Raw genomic sequence first — 26,960 nt, forward strand, 5'->3', positions numbered from 1 at the left:
CTGACTTTTATAAAATAATAATTCTCAAAGAAAGCCCCCGCCCCTCCTTCCTTTGGTCCTTTTCTCTTTCAGGAAAAGAATAACCATCTCTGCTCTATCAGCTCTTTTGAACAAAAACGTCCCCGGTTAATTTAGGTCCGTGAGTTTTGGGCTTTTTTACCCGATTCAACCACATACTTTTTCTTCCAACTTCCGCCAAAGTTAGATCTTATGTTTGAGTATTGCCTACTGTGCTTTTCGAAAGTACAGTCTTTAAGCTACACACTGTAGCTTCAACAGGGTCCTCCATTGCCTCAAAATTTCTTTTTTCGTGTTCCTGATCTCTCTCTCTCCTCTCTATCTCATCATCCACTCCTTCCTATTCACTCCTATTAAAGATTCTCCTTTTCTCTCTATTCCTCATTTTCCCTCTTATTCTTCCTGATCTTCCTCATCCCTCTCCATCATCTTTCATCCCTCCTTTTCTTATCCACTCCTTCCTATTCACTCCTATTAAAGGTTCTCCTTTTCTCTCTATTCCTCATTTTCCCTCTTATTCTTCCTGATCTTCCTCATCCCTCTCCATCATCTTTCATCCCTCCTTTTCTCTTCCTAGTCCTTATTCTTCCTCCCTCATTCTCTTCTCTACTGATTCCACGTTCTAGATAGCATAAATCTTCCACTGCGTTACACAATACGCTGCCGATACGTATCTCCTCTCCACCTCTCTCTTCCCGCCAGTTTCTCGACTTATGTGAATTCTGATGTATAATTGGAACTTCTGAATAAGGAGAAAAAAATCCTTGTTTTAAGACGTGACAATGAGTTGAATGAAATTTTCTTAATTAGATTTTCTTGTTCCTTTTTTCTGCTCTCTTCTTTGAGAAAAAAAAAGACTGGATGTTTGGTAAGTTGCGCTACTGTTTTTCAAAATTGGGAGGACTATTGGTGATTCCTGAGGACCAAAAGAATCATCTCTAAAACAAAAGTAACATCTAGTGAGATTCCCGGAATAAATAATGAGGGATTCAAAATTTGTCAAATCAAGTTATCCGGGGAATAAATTATTCTTATCTAATATTTTTATTAAATTTAATATTCAATTATATAAAAAGCACTTTCTTCTTTGTGTCAAGACAATCAAACAATCAAATTAACCCAAACAATGAAACTCATAGATTTTTAATTTCTACTACATGTTTTAAGAAATATTTTAGACACCCTTTGTCTGTGCACTTTTTGTAAAAAGAAAAATCTTTTACAGGGAGAAAAACTTGTGTTTTATGAAATTAAAATTCATGCCTATGAGGAATTTTTCATCCTCTTCCCCATGATCTTATAAAAATATTTTTCCACCCAAAATGAACAAATGATAAAATAATGAAGAAGATGCAAAAGAACTTTAGAAGCCCATCTTTAGAGAGAAAGAAAATAATCCACCCAAAATGAACAAATGATAAAATAATGAAGAAGATGCAAAAGAACTTTAGAAGCCCATCTTTAGAGAGAAAGAAAATAATAATAAGGAAGCCCTCATTATTACGAGTATTTCATTACTATCGATGATTATTTTTTTCTTATGATGACATCTTTTTGAAAGTCACTTTTAATTCATTGACAACAGGTCAATCACTTGACGATTTCGGAATGTACCTACATGGCAACATAACGGTTCGCGATTTGATATAATGAAACTGTACGGGTTATTCCTTTGAATCGTAATTACATAACCCAAGTGACTCATAATTTCAAAGGCCCAACTCATAAACAATAGAAATAGAATCACCTATTCGGTAAAGCTCCAGAGAAGCACGTCTGATGTATTCGCACCTATATACTTATACAACATAATATCTACTTGTACCTACATAATGTATGTCTGAGAAATCGTAGGTAGTGAGAAAAATAAAAAACGTCTTTTTTTCAAGCGGTATTTTTCTTTTCCTCCCTATAAACTTTCGTTTTTCAGCTCTTCCTTTTGATAATTCATTGACAACAGGTCAATCACTTGACGATTTCGGAATGTACATGGCAACATAACGGTTCGCGATTTGATATAATGAAACTGTACGGGTTATTCCTTTGGTTCGTAATTACATAACCCAAGTGACTCATAATTTCAAAGGCCCAACTCATAAACAATAGAAATAGAATTACCTATTCGGTAAAGCTCCAGAGAAGCACGTCTGATGTATTCGCACCTATATACTTATACAACATAATATCTACTTGTACCTACATATGTATGTCTGAGAAATCGTAGGCAGTGAGAAAAATAAAAAACGTCTTTTTTTCAAGCGGTATTTTTCTTTTCCTCCCTATAAACTTTCGTTTTTCAGCTCTTCCTTTTGATCCCAGGATTTCCCGACACTACACAAAACGTCCCAGATATAATATACGGGAGAGCTCTAACGCCCGTTTAAAATGATTTACTCCGAGGATAAAATGTAGGTCTATAAAATTTTATGAACGGGACAACGGTGGAAGATAATTGTCGTTATCGTCAAGCTTAGTGGAGACAGAGCCGGGGTCCCGGGGTGGGATTTAAGCTCTCTTATCTATTCCTGGGTACCTACATACGGGGGAATTAATTTGAAAATAACTACACAGGCTACCTTTGCAATGAGCGTTTGGAAATAGTTGGGAGTTGTAGAGGATAAAACTGGATTATGTAGCATGAATTACTTTTATATGGACTTGGTCTGGGTTTTCCATCGCCTTTAAAAAGATCAAACCGTAAGGAGAAGGGAAGGGATTTCAGAGTTTTTATTTCTAATCAGATAAAATCTACATAGAGCACTGAATGTTGAATGGAGCGTTCATGTGAATACGCATTATGCATATTGCACATGCACGGGTCACTATTAAATGTTAATTAATATTTGTTTTGTTAAAACACACACAACTTACAACAAAACAAACACAAAGACAGCTTTTCTCCGCCAAAGTAAACCACAATGTTGAGAAAGGAACTGGTAAAGCGTTTTGACCCTAGGAGACCGTCTTGCCGCAAGCTAAAACGAAAACTAGAACAAAGAACTTTTCTTTTAAATATCCCTCCCTTCCTCTTCTCTTAAAGAAACTTTCTAATTTTCAAAAACGGAGGATTTTTCAATTTTTAAAATTTCCAAGATAAGATATTCATAAGGTTTTTCCTAGAGGCTCCCAAAAGCTTTTTTTGCCTCTCTTAAAAAGCATATCCAGAAGTTGAGTAGAAGGGTAGGATCGTACGGTAAATTTGTTGAAAACTCTGAAGCGCTGGAAGCATAAAGTTAGAAACCTTTTTTTCCGCTGAATTGAACCAAGTGTCGTTCTTTTTTGGGGGCACTTTAGTGAGTTTTGAAAAACTACTTCAATAACCTTCTATGCGTTCTATTTGCCATTGCAATGATTTTACCCGATATTGCAGGCCGCTACTCACACTCAGACCGTCTGAGCGTGTGTGGCGGAAAAACTTCAGACCGTGGTCTCTCAGACGGCCTGACAAACCTAGGTCTCGAGTTTTTTCCACCGCACACGTTTCGACTGGCTGACAGACCTCCGAGGGGGAGTGGCGGTATTAATTTCTTTAGGGTCCCCCTGTTCGTGATTTATCCGTACTGTAAAACAAGCAAGGATTTCCAAAGAGAAATAAGAGGCTGTTTACTTACCTACCAATGATAGAGGGATTACGCTCCTCTTCTCTCTACGAATAAATCTACTTGAGTAATACTTGAAGATATACATACCTATCAGATAATATCGTGAACTCTGTAAAGCATAGAGGCGTAAGTGGGGATCGAATATAGATTGAATACTTTATTATATGTATAGGTAAATAATATTCATGTAGATTCCATGTACCTATAGGAAAATGAGAAATATTCATGTAGTAGTTTATACAGGATGTTCTTCCTATAGTGAAATTGAGATATACTGACATAGAAAATTTTCCCGAAAATTTGTTCGTTTTTTCTCAAACGTGTTTTAAACCTAGATCTTCAAATTGATCAATAGATATTGTACGAAACATGATCTCTCTTTGAGAAAAAACCTGTACTGACATAGAAAATTTTCCCGAAAATTTGTTCGTTTTTTTCTCAAACGTGTTTTAAACCTAGATCTTCAAATTGATCAATAGATATTGTACGAAACATGATCTCTCTTTGAGAAAAAACCTGCGCTATTAGACTACAAATAATTATGTACCTACCCATTTTTGTCGGCAAAAGGCAGCATGTAAAAAAGACGTCCTTTTTAACTCGTTTCTTTCCGATAGACTTAATATGTTGCATTGTTTCTATCCCAAATGGATTTAGACACCCTGTTACCCTGTATATATGAAGCACATCACAAGTACTTTGGTATAACATATGAGTGCACGGAATACATGTTACAGTATTATCCAATACCTATTACATGAAGGTAAGTATAACCCAAGTATGTATCTAGAATCTATAGATAGGTAATAATTCATATTATGTATTACCAGAAATAGAAGAGAGGGTAGAGCGGGGGTAGGGACGCCGTGAAATATCGGGTTTACAAGCTCGAGGCTCGGGTGTTAATGTAAATATCATGTAGTCTAAGTACCTCCGACCATTTTCAATATTAATGCAACATGCGGAAAATTGGCTGGGCTGTTTCATTTAACGATCATCATAAAAAATCCATGATGGGGGATAAATTATTAAAATGTCGATTTGAGAAGGTTTATTATCACAACATACCTAAATACCTAACAATATACAGGGTAGCCTCTCACAATTTTTCACAATGAGCCGTTATTTATTGCCCCGACCGGATGGGTCTCTGATGGTAAAGAAAATTGGCTGGGCTGTTTCATTTTAACGATCATCATAAAAAATCCATGATGGGGGATAAATTATTAAAATGTCGATTTGAGAAGGTTTATTATCACAACATACCTAACAATATACAGGGTAGCCTCTCACAATTTTTCACAATGAGCCGTTATTTATTGCCCCGACCGGATGGGTCTCTGATGGTAAAACGACCACAAATGTGAAAGGTAGCACTACTTAGGCGTGAATAACTTTCGAGTGTCATGATTTGTATGAGTGCCGTGTATCTATTTGAGTATGCAATGTGCAACATAAGATGAATTAGTGGAGATATCATGTTTTCAGTAGGCATTGAAAATATTGAGAAGGTACCTCTATGAGATAGTTAGCTTCTAAGACTTGGGTGCTCCAACACAGTGAGAAGATACCTGAAACGTCAATGCAGAGATTGCTACATACTCTGATGGTAAAACGACCACAAATGTCAAAGGTGAATGATTTGTATGAGTGCCGTGTATCTATTTGAGTATGCAATGTGCAACATAAGATGAATTAGTGGAGATGCCATGTTTTCAGTAGGCATTGAAAATATTGAGAAGGCACCTCTATGAGATAGTTAGCTTCTAAGACTTGGGTGCTCCAACACAGTGAGAAGATACCTGAAACGTCAATGCAGAGATTGCTACATAACAGTTATTGGGAGGTAGCTACAAATTCAATTTGCAGTCAAGTTGTCCGATGATAATGTGATAAGCCAGGTGAGGAAATTAGGGAAAACTTCAACTGGCTCAGGCATGGGCTTATCTAGACGGGCTGTCTAAGAAGTCCCAGAGGACTCGCCCATTTTTCCCTCGCTTTCTTTGTATCAAAATAAATTGATCCCAAGGGCAAGGAAAACCTATACCCTTAACAAATGGAACCCTTAAATGGGAACCCTTAAACATACCCATTTTATCATTCCCTTAAACTCACTCTTCCCAGGACCTTCCCAGTATGTTCTCGGAGTCCGAGCCTGGGTTACACAGATGTTCGCATAAAAGTATACGAAAATATTACAGAAGAAGATGACGTGAATAAAATTTCCTTCCTCCAACAATTCTTCAAAACTGTCCTCACCCTCTTCCTCTCCATGATTTTATTCTTCCACTTCAGGAGTGTCATCTTGTCTCAATTCTCAATACAAGCATACAAACTTTTCCTTCCCTCCCCCTCCGTTCTCCCAAGGTAAAAGGGGAGAAAGTTAGGGAACATTTTTATCTCCTTCTATCTCATCGAATTTCACAGAAAAAAATCATCATGATTTTATTCTTCCATTTCAGGAGTGTCATCTTGTCTCAATTCTCAATACAAGCATACAAACTTTTCCTTCCCTTCCCCTCCGTTCTCCCAAGGTAAAAGGGGAGAAAGTTAGGGAACATTTTTATCTCCTTCTATCTCATCGAATTTCACAGAAAAAAATCAGGGTTTCTTTTTTCTTCTAATCGGTTCTCCTTTTTCCTCTCCCTATAGAAACAACAGCCAATTGTTGTTGCAGGGAAAAAATCAAGGAACATTTGAGGGGAAAATTCATTCAAGGGAAAAGAAAACAAGAGAAGGGAGTGTTTTTTTTTTGAGCTAAATAGAGTAGACAGTGGTGTTGTAAATTGAATAGTTAGATAGTGGAAAGACACTCATAGTTAACAATTTGACATACGGTGTTCTGATTATGAAATCCTGTTAGCTAAATAGAGTAGACAGTGGTGTTCAGTGGTGTTGTAAATTGAATAGTTAGATAGTGGAAAGACACTCATAGTTAACAATTTGACATACGGTGTTCTGATTATGAAATCCTGGTACATGGTCAACTTACCAAGATGTGAACGAGGTGGAGGTTAGAAGATTAAGGATCTTTAGTCATTCACTAGAGGCTCTAGAGAGTGATTTTAAGGGACGATAGGTTCACACACACTTATCCAGAACGTAGACGGACTGTATCCGTACTGTTAATAAGTTTGCGGTCGTCCATTTGGTCCAATCTAAAGTTCTAAAGTAATATGGAACAAGCTAGACGTAAGGTGACGGAACGTATCCTTGACGGATAAGTGTGCTTGGACATTCAGAGTGGAGATGAGAAAATGGTATCTACCTATTTATATTTTATCTTGGAAACGTATAGATGTTACACGTGTGTTCCCAAGTTAAATGATTTCATTTTCACCTCTAGGGTTTGTGTTCATAGTTCACAGGAAGACAAACAGAAATCCAATTTCAAAAGTCCCTCCCCGAAAAGGATGTTTATGTAAAATGATATGGTTATGAAATTACTATTTCATAAAAGCCAAAGGTCTACGAAAATGACCTACATTCCATTAGAAAATATGAAATGAAAACTCAAAAGCCCTTGGGAGAGGGAGAGAATGTTTTTATCTGACCTATGCGATACGTTTTTACTATTTTGTACAATTTTGTTCCATAAAACGTACTGTTATCTTCCATGAAGTTACGAGAGCACTGTGATGACGGATTTATGAAGGTTTCAAGGGTCAGAGTGAAGCACACTGGCAGTACAGATATGGAAATGGACTGAATGCTTTCAAAGGTGGCGAGACTATACTTGTGATTCATTGAATTGTAGAGATTACTTTTAGGTATTAGAGGAAGGGCTCCCCATAGGCCCAGGGCTGTAGTTAGGGGTTGGGAGCGAGGGAGCCCGCTCTTTTACTCTGGGACAGACTACCTGCAATCCCTGCATAGGCCCGATCGAGTCTAAAATCTCATGCATTCAGATTCATCATTGTTTGACATCTGTCTGATTTGTTTTGTTTGACTTTGTTTTATTTGTTTCTATTGTTTGTTTGAATTCTGACATTACTTTGTACACAGTTTGTACCATTGTTTGATATGACTTTGTACAATGTACAGCATTCTTCCTCCATGATTTCCGTATTTCCTTTAACGTCGCTCCTATACGAGTATCTAATCATGTCTCTCTTCCAGCTTCATGTTCAAAATCAGCTCTCTATTCATCACAAAGTTAATTCAGTTTTCCCTTCCAAGTTTTTTTTTCCTAGTTACCTTTCGATATGACTTTGTACAATGTACAGCATTCTTCCTCCATGATTTCCGTATTTCCTTTACCGTCGCTCCTATACGAGTATCTAATCATGTCTCTTTTCCAGCTTCATGTTCAAAATCAGCTCTCTATTCATCACAAAGTTAATTCAGTTTTCCCTTCCAAGTTTTTTTTTCCTCAGTTACCTTTTTTTCTCCTCTGTCCCTTATTATTGTCATCAAAGAGAAAAGGAAAATGAGAAAAGAAATTCTCGGGAAATTTCGAAATTTTTCTCTCAAAGAGAAAATAATATTAGAAGGTAAAAATACATCACTAAGGACGCACGAGGGGGGATTTTAATAGCTAGGTTCGTAGGTATGTAGGTTGATTTTTCTTTCTATTAGATTGTTCAAATTTATCATCTTCCTCTCTTCTAAAATGATAATGAACATCCGTTGTGTGTGTGTGTGTGTGTGTGTGGGGAGGGGGTGTTGGGGGCGTTCAGATGTTTTAGACTTAGCGTGTCCACAATCTAGTTAACAAATAGGACATTAAATTGTATATGAAGAGTCGTGTGATGTTCACACCAGATTTTTGCAAAAGAAAGTTCTTTTCGCGATATAGGACACAGGAAGTTCAGATATCATACGATTTTGAAAGGAAATAATCGTGTAGTATTTGTATTTATGAACGTTTTTAACTTTTCAGATTGAATTCAATTTCATATTTTCTTCTCCCTCCCTCTTTCACTTTTTCCACCCTCTATCCCTCTCCCTGCTTCCCTCTCTTCCTGTCTGATTCGCACTCTGCACATTTGTCTCCTCTCCCTCTCTGCCTATCTCCCTTCCTCCCCGTCTCTTTGCATTTCATTTTATTCTTCACTGAGTTCTTATCATTGGAGGGAATTCCCCCGGGATACATATGCTTTACTCTTTCCGTTTTTTCCTCCCTTCGTCTTTCTCCTTCAATGCTGCAGTTTTCATCATCAGGGTCATAATTTTTGCTTTAGACTTAGGAGAGCTGAGAGAGAGGAAATTCCCCCGGGATACATATGCTTTACTCTTTCCCTTTTTCCCTCCCTTCGTCTTTCTCCTTCAATGCTGCAGTTTTCATCATCAGGGTCATAATTTTTGCTTTAGACTTAGGAGAGCTGAGAGAGAGGGGTGAGAATGAAAGAGGAGTGGGAGAGAGTTTAGAGAGATTTTATTAGCTCTACAACAAGGGCAAGTATCAATTCTCTAAAGAAAACTTGTCCTATTCTATCCTATTCTGTATATTCCATTCTATGCTGGATATTTCATTCTGAATCCTATCCTTTCCTATTCCTCTATGAACATTTGCTGACCATGTACCAGGATTTCATAATCAGAACACCGTATGTCAAATTGTTAACTATGAGTGTCTTTCCACTATCTAACTATTCAATATATTCCATTCTATGCTGGATATTTCATTCTGGATCCTATCCTTTCCTATTCCTCTATAAACGTTTGCTGACCATGTACCAGGATTTCATAATCAGAACACCGTATGTCAAATTGTTAACTATGAGTGTCTTTCCACTATCTAACTATTCACCGCTATAAGCAACGCGTGTTATGAGTCCCCTAGGTGACATACACAAGTGTTATTTTCCGCTGAAAAACTTACCTCACCGGAAACCCTAATCAAAACCAGACAAACATTTTGTATTCTGCACACTAGTTGTGTGTTCTTCAGACTATTTTGGGTTTAAATTATGTGCCATACACTGTGTGCTATACAAAAGTCCGTGCTATACACTGTGTGTATAGCACGGACTTTTATTTTTGCTAAAATAGAAGTGCCGTGTCTTGTATTACACTCTAATCGTGTATGTTTGACATTCGAAGAAATTCAGACATTTGTGTTCTTCTCGGGTATTTCAATTCGAAAGACAAAAAGAAAACAGTAAGAGAGAAAGAGAGGGAGAGAAGTGAGAGAGAGGAGAAATAGTGTTATTTTCCGCTGAAAAACTTACCGCACCGGAAACCCTAATCAAAACCAGACAAACATTTTGTATTCTGCACACTAGTTGTGTGTTCTTCAGACTATTTTGGGTTTAAATTATGGGAAATGGTCTGCAAAATTGAATTTTTATATCTCCTAAAGATATCTTGTTGCTTATGACTTGCTGAATAATTTTCCACGATATAACTTCTAGGTGTCCTCAGGCAAGGTAGAGAAAAAAGACATCATTCTGCAATACATTAACATCCGAGTCGAATGCAGACTTACTTTAATATTTTTCACTTCTTGTATGAAAAAGTAATATCATGTTATTGTTATTTGACATCCATACGTAGGAGGATGAAGTTTTGGAACATGTATACCTACCTAAACATTTTCGAGAAAAACATATGTAATACAATTATGAAATTTCACAAACTTTTGATGTGCTCAGTCAAATACTCAATTCAGAACCAATATTTTAAAAAGCTTGGAGCTGAATTTAGTGAATTCATGACAAAGGAAATGTCTAATCCTAGACGAAGCGTGTATACCATAGGTCTTCCTAATACACAATATTAATGACGTCATCAGGAGATATTCAATGTTTTCCAGCGGGGAAACAGTTTTCCCATAAGTTCAAAGGAAAGTTCCAGTCATATACTCGTACAATGGCAGAATAATTATTATCCTTTAGTATTTCAAATTACAAAAGAGGTAGGGGGTGATGAGCCAGCTTACCTGGATAGTGGATACAGGGTCTGCTTCTACTCATCACCAATTCATAGATACATATGTACTACAAGCATGTTTACATTCCTCCTGTATCTAATTTAAATCTTGAAATTCTTGAAACAATTCACTACAATAGATCAGTTGCGCTTACTTGGGTGATGTGTTTCAAAGTCATAGAGCAGGAAAAATGAGGACCAACGGAATTTTTCATTTTCTTCTACGACTTCTAGATCCCGAGATAAATCGATTCTCATTACGAATTCATAGATATATGTACTACAAGCATGTTTACATTCCTCCTGTATCTAATTTAAATCTTGAACTTCTTGAAACAATTCACTACAATTTATTATATTTTTTATATCTTATGCCAAACAAGAGTGGACATGAAAATGTGATACGAAAATCGTTTCCTTTCCGAACACCTTTCTTCCTACATCAGCTAATGTCCGGAAAATTGATGTTGAAGCTTCAGGTGAAATGTTTTAGTAAACTTTGAGCCCACTTCCTCCCCTCTACATCCGAACTCATGGATTTTTCCCAACTTTTTACATAGTAATCGACCATTTATTTATAATTTTTACCCATTTGCAACTGCTCCATTTATTATATGTAAATATGAAAATATGATACGAAAAACGTTTCCTTTCCGAACACCTTTCTTCCTACATCTGCTAATGTCCGGAAAATTGATGTTGAAGCTTCAGGTGAAATGTTTTAGTAAACTTTGAGCCCACTTCCTCCCCTGTACATCCGAACTCTCATCCCTCACCAAAAGCTTGGTCTGGTCAATTCATCCAGATGAAAAGTTTTTCATTTGATGTGGTCAAGGGGCTTCCTGTCTCCTCACCTTCGTGTATACCTACTCCACCAAAATGTTGCTGGCTTTCAGACAACCTCATCGGACCCTTTTGAACTTGGTTTTTTGCTACATCATTTCCGATGGAAAAAGGATATTCTAGTTTTCTAGTACACCTCGCTCCTGTATTGATTTTATACAGGCAAAATACACACTACACAACATGACTTGGACTAATGAGCACCTGTAGCAAAGTGTCAGATTTCCTCCAAATTAATGCCCCCCCCCCCTTAAAATCCTTTAGCTACCTTATTTTTGACTTTCAGGAAAGGGTTACTCTAAATTATGCTGAAATAATTAATCAGAATTACCATTAGAGGAACAAACACGATTGATTGGCGTTGTTGGATCTAGGTCAGCAAGGTTCAAATTTCTACGTCATGGAAATTCAGGGTTCTGTTCAAAAAGCAATTGACATGCAACTATCCAGTTTTTCTAGTGGATGTTGAAGAGTGACGGCATATTTGAGCAATTATTCAGTTGTCAGAGATAATTGTTTCATTATACGGTGACAGACGTACAATTGTTTTTCAAGTGATGTCTGATGGTGAGGGATTCCCATTTGTGTGCAATAAATTATTCAACACCCATTGAAATCTCATTTGAATTGAACGACGATGAAATTTGCAGACTCCCTTGTGTTTTGTGCAGTTGAGAACGTTTTTTAATTTTGACGTTTCAGAGTTCAGGCGTATGCTGTGACTCACGGGCGAATTATCAAATTCTGCTGTTAATAATTTTGTTTCTCAATAAGTTATTATTAAGAGAAGAAAGTGTATTACTGTCATACTCAAGAGTATAATATATTAGAAATTTCTGCGACACCCAGACTGGGAAGTGTCTAGCAATTCAGACAACTCAATAATGTTTTATTGATCATTGTTCTCGACTACTTTATTATCATTACATAATATTCAGGTATGTACCTACGAACTAGTTCGTATTCTTCATTATCATTTCAGTTTAGTAAATTTCATATCATATCCAGAAAGGTACTCTTCGCCTCTATCTACTATCTACCTATACCTGACATAGCCAAGACAAAGCTGAATCTCTTTCCAGACAATTAACCATAACAGTTGTTATTATAGTAGTTGAAAAATACCGACGTTTCAGAGTTCAGGCGTATGCTGTGACTCACAAGCGAATTATCAAATTCTCCTGTTGGTAATTTTGTTTCTCAATAAGTTATTATTAAGAGAAGAAAGTGTATTACTGTCACACTCAAGAGTATAATATATTAGAAATTTCTGCGACACCCAGACTGGGAAGTGTCTAGCAATTCAGACAACTCAATAATGTTTTATTGAGCAAGGAAAATAACAAAAGAAAATGTTCTCAATATACTGTAATATACGGTATTCATAATATAGCGTCTTTCTGCGAAGCGAGAACATAGGGGAGTTGTGTTTGAATGGACAGGCGGACAGGACCATTCAGGCAATAATCTCTGATATGTTTGAGCACGTAACACGCCAATAAAGCGGAGAAGTCAAAACGTCAATAAAACGTTCAAGAGATGTAATGCGTACCAGACGAATCCTCCTCCTCCTCCTCCTCCTCCTCCTCTTCTTCTTCATTCTACCCTTCCTTTTGTTCCTCCTTCTTCTAATCTTCGTTTTCCTCCTTCTCATCCTCCTCCTCCTCCTACTCATCCTTTTCCTCGGGTCTTACACAATTTCCTATCGAAAACATTGACCTTTTCCTTATCCAATCATATTCTTCTCCGATATTCTTCCATCAAAACTTTCTCCTATTTATTTCAGCCCGAGACCAGGGGAGGGGTATTTATTCCCTCCTCCTCCTACTCATTTTTCTACTCCTTCTCATCCTTCTAATCTTTCTTTTCCTCCTCTTCCTCCAATTCATCCTCCTCTTCCTCCTTCTCCTACTGATCCTTTTCCTCGGGTCTTACACAATTTCCTATCGAAAACATTGACCTTTTCGTTATCCAATCATATTCTTCTCCGATATTCTTCCATCAAAACTTTCTCCTATTTATTTCAGCCCGAGACCAGGGGAGGGGTATTTATTCCTCATGAGATTATTAATATTTTGTTGTAGAAAGAGGAATGGAGGAGAAAATCGCAGTAATATTTTTAGAGAAGAGAGTGGAATTAAGAGAGAAAAGGTTCATATTGAGAGAGTTCGTGTTCCTAAATCGTGTGGGAGAGGAAAGAATATGAATGAAAGCAAAAATAGTCAAAGAAATCGCAGTATTATTTTTAGAGAAGAGAGTGGAAGAGAGAAAAGGTTCATATTGAGAGAGTTCGTGTTCCTAAATCGTGTGGGAGAGGAAAGAATATGAATGAAAGCAAAAATAGTCAAATTACCGAGGCTGTTCTACTATCTAAACAGCCTAAACTCTTCTGGGCTTTCGACACAACGAGTGTCCATGATAAAGTTACGTCTAATTGAAGTTCCATGGACCATTACATGCAAGTCAATTACCTTCGTACATCTGTCTGTACAGTGTAAATAGTCAAAATGAAGAAAACACTTAGAAAGAAGAGGAGAGAAGACAGAAAGATATGGAAAAGAAATGGTAATAGGAAGACGAGTAAGGGAGAAGGGGCAAATCGAGAGAAAGAATATTTCATCCCCGACTGTCTGCAATGGGAATTGAATAAGTACCTCCTACCAGTTTGTTCCCAAATCTTACATCATAATCTGGCAATGTGGCATTCCCACGTATGTGATGTGAAATCTATGTAGAGATTTGCCCCTCTCCAACATTGAAATCAATATTTTTCCGCTATAAGCAACGCGTGTTATGAGTCCCCTAGGTGACATACACAAATGTTATTTTCCGCTGAAAAACTTACCGCACCGGAAAACCTAATCAAAACCAGACAAACATTTTGTATTCTGCACACTAGTTGTGTGTTCTTCAGACTATTTTGGGTTTAAATTATCGGTGTAGAAAGTAAACTACTATGTATATTTTCCAGGGGCGCGATTACATCATGAACGGGTGATGAAAATATTATGTTACAGGTTGTCAAATAAAAACAGAAATTTCAAAAATTCCAATTCCTGAGGCGGAATGCACTGACGACGTTACTGAAGATACATTTGAAGAATTGAACAATATACCCATGTAAAGTTATCTCATATCGTATCTCAAAGAAGCATTATAAATCTTATAAATGAATGGAGAATGGACGACCGTAAATCTTTCAAGACTACCTTTCCAATATGCGATAAAACTCAATATGTTACCCGTATATTGAAATATAGTCGGTAAGTGCATACATATAGTCTGAAAAGACATTTTTATATCATGAGATAAAATTTGGCATTATTCAATAACCTGAAATGTGAGGGATATTGTCAATTTCACATGCAGGGTATTGAAATATAGTCGGTAAGTGCATACATATAATCTGAAAAGACATTTTTATATCATGAGATAAAATTTGGCATTATTCAATAACCTGAAATGTGAGGGATATTGTCAATTTCACATGCAGCAAAAATAGTCCACAATACCTCTATCAGTAAACTTGAACCTAGGGTGGGTTTCACCAATCTTCTTTTTAGTCCCTAACAACCTGTTAGCTTAACAGCCCTGTTTAAACCTATATTACAAATCAAATGGAAATTAACAGGCCTTCTAAGGGCTGAAAAAATATTGGTGAAATCCAGTGAAATTGGTGAAATAGCCTTTTTTACTTTTTTCCAGTCTTGCAAAAGAAAAACGAAGTTTGTAATTTCCCTTGAAGTTGGACATTCTGTTATCTTCTCTCTTTCTGATAAAGCAAAGCCTTCAAAGGGAACCTTGCTAAAGAGGGAGCAAGAGAGCCATTATTTTCCGCCTGTCTTTTGTTTAAACGGAGTGAAATGGATATCATTATTGTCAAAAGGAATAGAAAAGAGAGAATATAAAACATTTGTGAGAGGCAGTTTAGAGTTAACAATATACAAAGCCTTCAAAGGGAACCTTGCTAAAGAGGGAGCAAGAGAGCCATTATTTTCCGCCTGTCTTTTGTTTAAAAGGAGTGAAATGGATATCATTATTGTCAAAAGGAATAGAAAAGAGAGAATATAAAACATTTGTGAGAGGCAGTTTAGAGTTAACAATATTCAATTTCCAATCGAATAGAAGAAAGGCTTTTCCCATCTGCATATTCACTACTTCCTCCATCAGACATAATAAGGCAATAAGCAAGAGGTAATGTCACATGTATGCAAGATCTTCCTGTAGGAAAAGAAAGCAGAGGATTACTTGTCCATCAGACATAATAAGGCAATAAGCAAGAGGTAATGTCACATGTATGCAAGATCTTCCTGTCGGAAAAGAAAGCAGAGGATTACTTCTTTGAATGAGGTCTATATTTTATACTTACTGATGCAGTGACTGAATTGTAAAAGCTCGCCATGTAAAGGTAGTACCTACTCGTAAAGGTAGTACCTACATATCTACAGAAGTATACGAGTTAGATATTTTATTAATAGTTTCTTTTAGGAATAGAGAGAGTTTAAGTGGAAACTGGAAACTATTGATACTCGGGATTTTCTGGCACTCTTGTGTTGACCCTACAGTTGGATTTGTAGTTCCCATGCGACCCCTAAAAGAGTCGAAGACCTTTTACCCTACTCGTAAAGGTAGTACCTATCTACAGAAGTATACGAGTTAGATATTTTATTAATAGTTTCAGGTTTCTTTTAGGAATAGAGAGAGTTTAAGTGGAAACTGGAAACTATTGAAACTCGGGATTTTCTGGCACTCTTGTGTTGACCCTACAGTTGGATTTGTAGTTCCCATGCGACCCCTAAAAGAGTCGAAGACCTTTTACCCTATATAGCCAAATGGGGGATGAAAATATCTAATCTTATTCGAACTAGCCTCAACTCCATGGTGATTTGTAACAAAAAGAAAACTCGTGTCTGAAACTGAAATGACGGAAATCGTTAAAATATTCAAAAGGAATCCCCAGAAGTAATATATCCTCCAATTTGAATTTTCCGAGTAACCTTTTAAAGCTGGAAAGTATTTCGAACAGAGTAACCGAAACACTTGCAAAACTTGGTCACACTGCTTTCGGCAAATGGCTCTCCCGAGACTTGCGGAATAAAATGGAGGGTAATATTAATGACCCTAGTAATCAGGTCGTTAGTACATACTTCATTTATTAAACCGGGGCCATTGTTCTCGTCTACTTTATCATCAATACATTATATTCAGGTACCTACGAACTAGTTCGTATTCTTCATTATCATTTCAGTTTAGTAAATTTCATACCACATCCAGAAAGGTACTCTTCGCCTCTATCTACTATCTACCTATGCCTGACATAGCCAAGACAAAAGTCAATCTCTTTCCAGACAATTAACCATAACAGTTGTTATTATAGTAGTTGAAAAATACAACGTATGAATAATTTCACTCCCAAAAATAATTAAAAGAGTTGAAACAGTCAAGGAGCTGTTGCTCTGGAGAAAAAGACTCGAAGAATAAAATCCAGACTGCATGAAGGACTTGAATTTTGAAATCTGAAGAGTTTAGCAAGTTTGCTCATGAAATATTCACACTTCTTTTGAAAGTCCATTTAATATCGTGATACTTTGACATTTTATCAGGCTAAGAGCTTTTAAAGTGACTCTCGTGCACTTATGTGTGTATCATAAAGGACAAAATTGCTTTTCCTTCTCACCGTGTAAGGGATATGGGATACTATTCACTTCTTATCCAGATATCAGGGTCAAGGAAAACACTACCACAGACTATACTTTATTATCTCTAATCTTCTCATCCCAACATGAACATTACCGTTCTTTCTAACCTTGGAAGGGAAATGGTCTGCAAAATTGAATTTTTATATCTCCTAAAGATATCTTGTTGCTTATGACTTGCTGAATAATTTTCCACGATATAACTTCTAGGTGTCCTCAGGCAAGGTGGAGAAAAAAGACATCATTCTGCAATACATTAACATCCGAGTCGAATACAGACTTACTTTAATATTTTTCACTTCTTGTATGAAAAAGTAATATCATGTTATTGTTATTTGACATCCATACGTAGGGGGAATGAAGTTTTGGAACATGTACGTACCTAAACATTTTCGAGAAAAACAAATGTAATACAATTATGAAATTTCACAAACTTTTGATGTGCTTAGTCAAACACTCAATTCAGAACCAATATTTTAAAAAGCTTGGAGCTGAATTTAGTGAATTCATGACAAAGGAAATGTCTAATCCTAGACGAAGCGTCGCCAATAAAGCGGAGAAGTCAAAACGTCAATAAAACGTTCAAGAGATGTAATGCGTACCAGACGAATCGTTACATGTACATGGAACTTTTCCACCTTTCTGTATACTTTTATAGTCTACCGAGGCTATTCTAATAATTAAACAGCCTAAACTCTTCTGGGCTTTCGACACAACGAGTGTCCATGATGAAGTTACGTCTAATTGAAGTTCCATGGACCATTACATGCTACCGAGGCTGTTCTACTATCTAAACAGCCTAAACTCTTCTGGGCTTTCGACACAACGAGTGTGTCCATGATAAAGTTACGTCTAATTGAAGTTCCATGGACCATTACATGCAAGTCAATTACCTTCGTACATCTGTCTGTACAGTGTACAGGCAAAAATAAAAGTCCTGCTATACACTGTGTACTATTTTTCCCAAAATAGAAGTGCCGTGTCTTGTATTACACTCTAATCGTGTATGTTTGACATTCGAAGAAATTCAGACATTTGTGTTCTTCTCGGGTATTTCAATTCGAAAGACAAAAAGAAAACAGTAAGAGAGAAAGAGAGGGAGAGAAGTGAGAGAGGAGAAATAAAGAGAGAAAACTTTTGAGTTTTTATTGTTACGAGAGATAAATTTTACAATTTTCATCACAGTCACGAAACTTGAGAAATAAAGAGAGAAAACTTTTGAGTTTTTATTGTTACGAGAGATAAATTTTACAATTTTCATCACAGTCACGAAACTTTAGCACAACGTATACATCTCTGATGAACAATACCAGTTAAAGTGGCGTAGCTAGTAAGGAACACAAGGTCCTGGTCATACCGATATCAAGCACAAGACATGTGGGGCGGCTCTGATAGTATCCCTTGAAAAAGACGTGTATTGGAAGTTCGCTAGAACACTTGATAATGCGTCCCAAGAGAAATTAGAATTTAGCAAAATTGGATTTAAAAAATCCTTGAAAGCTATGAAATTTACATAAGAAGTTCACCGTTTGAAGGGTACTATACGTAATAATCTCCAAAATACATACAAAAGTGGTCATCGGTGATGAGAGAAAATAAAGTTAATAAAGTATTAGCTGACGGGTAAAAAATAATGCAGGAAGAACTATTTATGTAGGAGTTTGCTGATCAGTTTTTTGGGACAGTTTTTTGGGACTGGGAATCAGCTTTTTGGGACTTTTAGAATTCAGATTCGAACATGTAAACCGATTTCAATATTTTCTCAAATTGTGGGAATCAGCTTTTTGGGACTTTTAGAATTCAGATTCGAACATGTAAACCGATTTCAATATTTTCTCAAATTGAACAATGGCGAAAGTTTCCTGAACACAGTACCTACCTATAACGGAAGTACCTCCATGAGTCCCCTAAGACAAATCGCCGAAGTTGATGTCCTGCCTCAAAATTTAGAACCCTCAACCATCGATTGAATTTAAAAACCAAGAGAAGCCGATGCGAAAGAATCATCCTGAACATGGCGAAAGTTTCCTGAACACAGTACCTACCTATAACGGAAAGTCCATGAGTCCCCTAAGACAAATCGCCGGAGTTGATGTCCTGCCTCAAAATTTAGAACCCTCAACCATCGATTGAATTTAAAAACCAAGAGAAGCCGATGCGAAAGAATCATCCTGAGGGGAGTAAAAAAAGAGACTTTTCTCATCAATCATGGTTCGGAATTAAAAGATTTTCGACACTGATCGCACGAAATGAAAGAAAAGAAGGTAGACAGGAGGATGAAGAAGTACTTTTCATTTTTCTCGTTTTCAATTCCGGCAACAACATCCAATAAGACGACTCTCGAGGGACCCCTCTGAGGAGAGTACAGCATCGCTTGCTGTAATTATTAAACATCTTGGGGATCTTCTTGTATCCCGCTTCTAGAGTGGTGCTATCTAGCTTCCTCACGAAAATTAGAACTAATACAGTTTAAAGGCCTGAGTATATTGGGAACTCTTTTTGAGCTTTTTTGAAGTTTTGGTGTTAAATAGGAGCCGAACCGTACATTTTTCGAGATCCGGCCAGCGGACACTTTTGCTGGTCATAAATTATCGAAGCTGTCTGCAAAATTTGAGCGACCTGTGACTAAAGATAAAGTCGTGAGAAGCGCTAGTTCCTTTTGGGCTTTTTCCCTGTATCACCGTGTTCTCTTTTCACACAACGTCGTCTTGCTGGATATATGCTCAACATAGTACTAACACAGTAAAATTTAATATCTACTTTTTTTTATTAAATTAAAATATGAAAATCCATTAAATTAACCATATCTCTTTCCCTCCTCCTTTCTCACTCTCTCTCTCCTTGTCTTTTCACATAAAAAGTCTACTGTTACACCTTCTCAACATGGTTTTTTATCCCTTTCTTCTTCTCCTCTCCTCTCTGCTCCTCACTCTCTTTGTTTATCTCTTACCTAACGAATGTTTGAAAGAACATCTTGGAATAATTTCACTTATGTGTTTCATATTCAGGGAATTCTCCCACACACGTTCCTCCTGACTTCTATCTCATTTTCAAATCAGCACTACTCAGAATGTCGGGAAATTCTTACGTATGATGAAGAAATAATCTGTTCCCTTTCATCGTCTTTTTCCTTCTCCTTCTCCTCCTTTTTAGTCGTCCTTCCCTTTATTATTACACTAATAAGATAGACAGGTCTAGTGGACGGATTATTGTATGTCGCTCGGGTTCGGTCGTCGGTCAGTCCTGTCAGCCAGTCTGTCAGTCCAGTCTGTCAGTCAGTCTGTCATCAGTCTGTCCCCATAGAAGGACTTATCCAAACCTGGTTGACGATCCTATATATTCAAATTTAAAGGTCCCTGTTTTACCAGGACACCGAAGAATGGTGGTGAAATTTTGTCCAGAAAACATAAAGCTTAAAGTTCATTTGGTAATTTTGGGATTTTTTTTTTTTTTTTTTTTTTTCACATTTTCTCACACAAAATAATGAGCTCTGATCTTGAAATTTGTCGCGACGACCTATGAACTCAAATCGAGAAAGTTTTAGATAACACTTCAGTCGATCTTTTAAGACCGGTTTTAGCGTCATCTATGTTAAGCTACGCCGAGCAAGGCCAATAAATGGATGGGTGACTTGTACACTATATTGGGAATAAAGGGAGAACGGGCTCTAGTCTTGATTTTAAATCATTACATGAAAGTAAAATTAAAAAATCAAATCAAGAATAATAATAAACTGAATATTAAACAAATTAGGTAGGTACATAGGTATTCTTTAACCATCATGATCGAATAAACTACGGGCTAAAAAATTCTCGGAGGGACGGACCCAGCTTGTTCTTACCCGAGTAGGATCGACATTTCTTGCCAGTTGTGGACAGGTTTTAGAATATCATTTCCGAAAAATTTCTACCCACGTAAGACTCAAGATTTGACAAGTCTATCTTTGAAGCTCTTCGATTTATTGTTGCTGTTTTTATTTCTTTTCTAAATGTCTCCTTTAACGACCTTCATTCATTTATAAATTATAATCCTTCTTTCTATGATGGTTCCACATTTTAAATGTTTCTTCTGATTACATACATCTGGCAAGAGAAAATCACGAGGAAATGTTGAGTAAGGCTCTAACTCCTTCTTTTTATGATGGTTCCACATTTTAAATGTTTCTTCTGATTACATACATCTGGCAAGAGAAAATCACGAGGAAATGTTGAGTAAGGCTCTAACGGTAGAAGAAAACTCAAAAGTTTTTTTTTTCCTTCTGCTGCATTAAAAATTTGTGTCTTCATAATAGAAGACGAAAGTTTTTCAATTACATACTTCTCTACTTCACGGAAAAAGGCAAAAGAGAATGAGAAAGATTAGAATAAACAAAATGAGGAACGGGGAAACAGAAAATGTGTACGGGGGAGTAGATCCTCTTCAACCTAACTTTGAAAGGGAAGACACTTCTCCAAGATTTTTGATGTCCCCAAAAGCAATATTTTTGCACAATTTCACGTTCCATCACGGTGGTAAATTTCATCAAACTTCCCCATGCGATGTAGAATTCGAAATGGAGTTGATTCTATGATGTTTGATTTTCGAATTCTTATACGAGGAGTTAAAAGGTTAACTCCGAAAGTCCTATTCCAAAGCTGGTGGGGGCTTAAGAGGACATCAGTGTATTTGAAATTAAAAAAAAAATGAAAATAAATTGGGCTTTTACCTATTTTTTATTTCTTCTAACAATTCCTTCACGAGCTCAACAGACCTAGAGCGGAGTCCTTCTCGTCTAAATCTTTAGCAATATGTAATAGCTCAAATTCTTTCTTTGCAATCCGAAGAGAAGAGACCAAATGATTGTAAATTTTGTAACAAATAACAATAATATCAAGCGGTACCCTCATACTGAGCACAGTTCTAATATTCACATTATCCTGTAGCAATGCTTCCACACCAGTGCACCGCTTTCCAAGATACGAAGCTAATAGGTATGTGGAGTATTGAATGTGTCATAAAAAAGGTTATCAAGATGTAATTCCCTCTAATTGAAAAAAAAAAAATCAATTAATTAATTAATTTACTTGGCGGTGTATGTGTTTTTACTTTTTTCCCGTCTCAACATCCCCTTTCGGTTATTCAAATAAAACTATATTGATATGCATATCCCCACTCGTTTACTCTTGATTAATCAATTCAGGCGAACTGTGCTGTGAGTGAATTACCTGAGATTTAAATGTATAAGGGTATAATGGGTGACGCGAAAAAAATGGGGGACATGGCCAATTTTGTTCCATTTATTTCTGTAGATATAGGAATTCCGCTTTGTATTGAGTGTAGAATCAATAGAATAGCATGATAGAATGTGTATACTGTATAGGTACCTTGTTTAATAACAATATTTATCCTGCTGAGATAGGACTGAAAAGTCTTTCCACCCCCGCAGAATATGTAGGGAAGAAATTGAAATGTGTATAGGTAGACATACTTGCACGTCACGCACTTTGTGACTTCATTTATCTGTTTAAATAATAATTATTGGTGTTTATAATTTTCCATTCCGTTATGAAGAACCTATGGCACCACCTACAAAAAAAAAAAAAAAAAAAAAAAATGTGAACATCTCATTAATATGCACACATGAAAAACATTTACTTTGGACATATAAAAAACACATTCTAAAATAAATGTAAACAAAAAAAGAGTCTTCCATCATATTAGACGTGGACATTGGACAAGCATGCAAAGCATATGATAGTAAACATACAAGTGTACACAATAAAGAATGAAAAACACATTCTAAAATAAATGTAAACAAAAAAGAGTCTTCCATCATATTAGACGTGGACATTGGACAAGCATGCAAAGCATATGATAGTAAACATACAAGCGTACACAATAAAGCATAACGTTTTTATTTTTTAATTAACTTTTTTGTACAAAGTTTACAAAATAATACTGCAATACATAATGTCGCAAGTAAAAAGACAGATTATGAAATATGAATATGTCGCCCGTGTTTAACACAAATATTCTTTGTCCGCCACAGGGGGTCGATTTTTTTCCCTTTCATTATGCGAGGATTATAAAAATTTATTTAATTTTCTGGGAAGGAAAAAAACTCACCCTTTTCCTTGATACGTTTTATAAAGGCCAGAGGAGATAAAAAACGTAGAAGGATAAGGATGATTCTACTTTTCCATTAGTATATTTTGTGTTCTGAACCAAGTCGTAATGAGGAGGAGGATGAATACGTTCAGGTGAATATGCAAAATGCTCAATTGTTCAAAGATGTTCCCTACATTAATATTGGAGTTGAACGTATTATCACTCTGTTGAATAAACACGGGGAAAATTCCGGAGCAATTTGGTAGGATAATTCATCGCTATTGTTTCTCCCATCTGTGTTTGCAAATCAAGAACAAGAATACTAACGATGCGATGTTAACTAACGATGTTCAGTCCAATATGAGAGCGGTCGTCTTCAATCAAATTTGAAAGGAATGCCTACTTATCTCCTTGAAGGAGATGAGAAGAGTCTCATTCATTATTCTCAACCTACCAGCTCAAGTCTGTCCCTGGGCCTATCGCTATTGATGATGACACGCTTTTTACAATGAAAAATTATTCGGGCGAAGATTGTAAGTGATAAATAATAGCGAGCAACCTTTTTTCCATGGGAAAAAGATTAATGTAAAACCCTCTTGCCGAGGAAACTTGAATGAAAAGTGGAATTTAATGAAAAACCGACACGAGAGGGATGATGATCCCAGTACTCAGGCCGGCATATGTTCAGGTGATTTTCAGGCTAACGTTTTAGACCCAAGGATTAAGGCAGAAAATTTTCCCCCTTTGTATAGAAAGACTACTCAGCCTACATGGATTGTCACTCACGCTCATATCAAAAATACAAAATTCGATGGGAATAACAGCCCTACATTTTTATTTATCAAAAAAAAAAAATCGTCTTTGGTGATGGTGGTATCGTTTTTATGCCGTATACCAATAGCTGACAGATTCATTTATTGATATTCGAGATGTAGGTACATACATATTAGGTATGAGCCTCCTCTACCGCAATCTTGCTATGCTTAGTGAAAACATACATATTTGAAGAAACAAATTTTCATCATTCATGTAACAAAATAACACAAAGTTTCAGCAAGCACAAGGAGAGAGAGAGAGAATTTCATATTGATTAATTAAACATGTCCGTCCTATTCAAAAGTTTGGAAAACAAAAGACGGCGAGCTTTCTTTTGTGAAAATAACTCGGGCTTCTTTTCTGGTGAATTAAAACGGGACAATAGCTGGGGTGTGATCTCTGGGGAGATGGGAGAGTAATAATTCACTTCCGTGACACAAATCCTGAGTGGACGTCTTGTTCTCTGGAGACAATTGAAATAAAACTTGGCCGTTGCTAGCTTTCCTTCAGGATGTCATGTCTAAGATTACTCAGGATACACTGAATACATGTAAGACTAGAAGAATGATACTAGTTGCCGTATGGTAGCTCGTTAGAAACTTGGCCGTTGTTAACTTTCTTACAGGATGTCATGTCTAAGATTACTCAGGATACACTGAATACATGTAAGACTAGAAGAATGATACTAGTTGCCGTATGGTAGCTCGTTATTTAGAGATAAAACGGAAAGGATGGGAAGCAGAAGGAGCAACGTATTTCTGCACGTGAAAGCATTATAGAGGAGAATATGATTGAACAAAGAAATAGAATGCTCGGGACCAAAATGAAATCTCATTATCCCAAAAGCATTTTTCTCTCTAGAACGTCTTCTTTGGTTCACCATTGTTAATAATTCCTGTTGTGTTAATAATTCCTGTTGTGTTAGCAATTCTGATTGTGTACAAAGTTATTTATAGTTATAGTGCTGGTATTGTTGCAGGAACTACTCTACTCGATTAGCTCTCTTCATACATCATAATTCTGATTGTGTACAAAGTTATTTATAGTTATAGTGCTGGTATTCTTGCAGGAACTACTCTACTCGATTAGCTCTCTTCATACATCACAGTACGAACCTACAGAAACTGACCTTTTGAAAAACCTCCATTTCATGAACTGTCATGGCTTTTATTTCCTATATCAGCTAATTTTGAACGGCCAGGACAAAAACTTCGTTGCCCTACAGAAGCCCCAGGTTGTAAAAATAAAAGATACCTAGTAGGAAACAAAACTCGAGGTGATTTGTGGATTCCATAAGACATAAGAAGATAGAGCTTTTTTGAAGTTTTGGTGTTAAATAGGAGCCAAACCGTACATTTTTCGAGATCCGGCCAGCGGACACTTTTGCTGGTCATAAATTATCGAAGCTGTCTGCAAAATTTGATCGACCTGTGACTAAAGATAAAGTCGTGAGAAGCGCTAGTTCCTTTTGGGCTTTTTCCCTGTATCACCGTGTTCTCTTGTTCCACACAACGTCGTCTTGCTGGAAATATGCTCAACATAGTACTAACACAGTAAAATTTAATATCTACTTTTTTTTATTAAATTAAAAATATGAAAATCCATTAAATTAACCATATCTCTTTCCCTCCTCCTTTCTCACTCTCTCTTCCTGTCTCTTTCACATAAAAAGTCTACTGTTACACCTTCTCAACATGTTTTTTTATCCCTCTTCTTCTTCCTCCTCCTCCTCCTCCTCCTCCTCACCCTTTTGTTTATCTTTACCTTAGGAATGTTTGAAAGAACATTCTTGGAATAATTTCACTTATGTGTTTCATATTCACGGAATTCTCCCCACACCTTCCTCCTGACTTCTTCCCCTGTCTCTTTCACATAAAAAGTCTACTGTTACACCTTCTCAACATGTTTTTTTATCCCTCTTCTTCCTCCTCCTCCTCCTCCCACCCTTTTTGTTTATCTTTACATCACGAATGTTTGAAAGAACATTCTTGGAATAATTTCACTTATGTGTTTCATATTCACGGAATTCTCCCCACACCTTCCTCCTGACTTCTTCTCATTTTCAAATCAGCACTACTCAGAATGTCGGAATTCTTACTTAGATGAAGAAATAATCTGTTTCTTTCATCGTCTTTTCTTCTTCCTTCTCCTCCTTTTTAGTCCGTCCTTCCTTTATTATTACTAATAATAAAAGGTATAGTGGACGGACTATTGTATTCGCTTCGGTGTCGAATGAAAATAATCTGTTCCTTTCATCGTCTTTTCTTCTTCCTTCTCCTCCTTTATGCCGGTTTTCTCACCCGAGTAGGATCGACATTTCTTGCCAGTTGTGGACAGGTTTTAGAATATCATTTTTGAAAAATTTCTACCCACAGAAGACTCAAGATTTGACAAGTCTATCTTTGAAGCTCTTCGATTTATTGTTGCTGTTTTTATTTCTTTTCTAAATGTCTCCTTTAACGACCTTCATTCATTTATAATCCTTCTTTTTATGATGGTTCCACATTTTAAATGTTTCTTCTGATTACATACATCTGGCAAGAGAAAATCACGAGGAAATGTTGAGTAAGGCTCTAACGGTAGAAGAAAACTCAAAAGTTTTTTTTTTCCTTCTGCTGCATTAAAAATTTGTGTCTTCATAATAGAAGACGAAAGTTTTTCAATTACATACTTCTCTACTTCACGGAAAAAGGCAAAAGAGAATGAGAAAGATTAGAATAAACAAAATGAGGAACGGGGAAACAGAAAATGTGTACGGGGGAGTAGATCCTCTTCAACCTAACTTTGAAAGGGAAGACACTTCTCCAAGATTTTTGATGTCCCCAAAAGCAATATTTTTGCAAAATGTCACGTTCCATCACGGTGGTAAATTTCATCAAACTTCCCCATGCGATGTAGAATTCGAAATGGAGTTGATTCTATGATGTTTGATTTTCGAATTCTTATACGAGGAGTTAAAAGGTTAACTCCGAAAGTCCTATTCCAAAGCTGGTGGGGGCTTAAGAGGACATCAGTGTATTTGAAA

This window comes from Diaphorina citri, unplaced genomic scaffold, assembly GCF_000475195.1.
Source record: "Diaphorina citri unplaced genomic scaffold, Diaci psyllid genome assembly version 1.1 scaffold671, whole genome shotgun sequence".
Lineage (NCBI taxonomy): Eukaryota > Metazoa > Arthropoda > Insecta > Hemiptera > Psyllidae > Diaphorina > Diaphorina citri.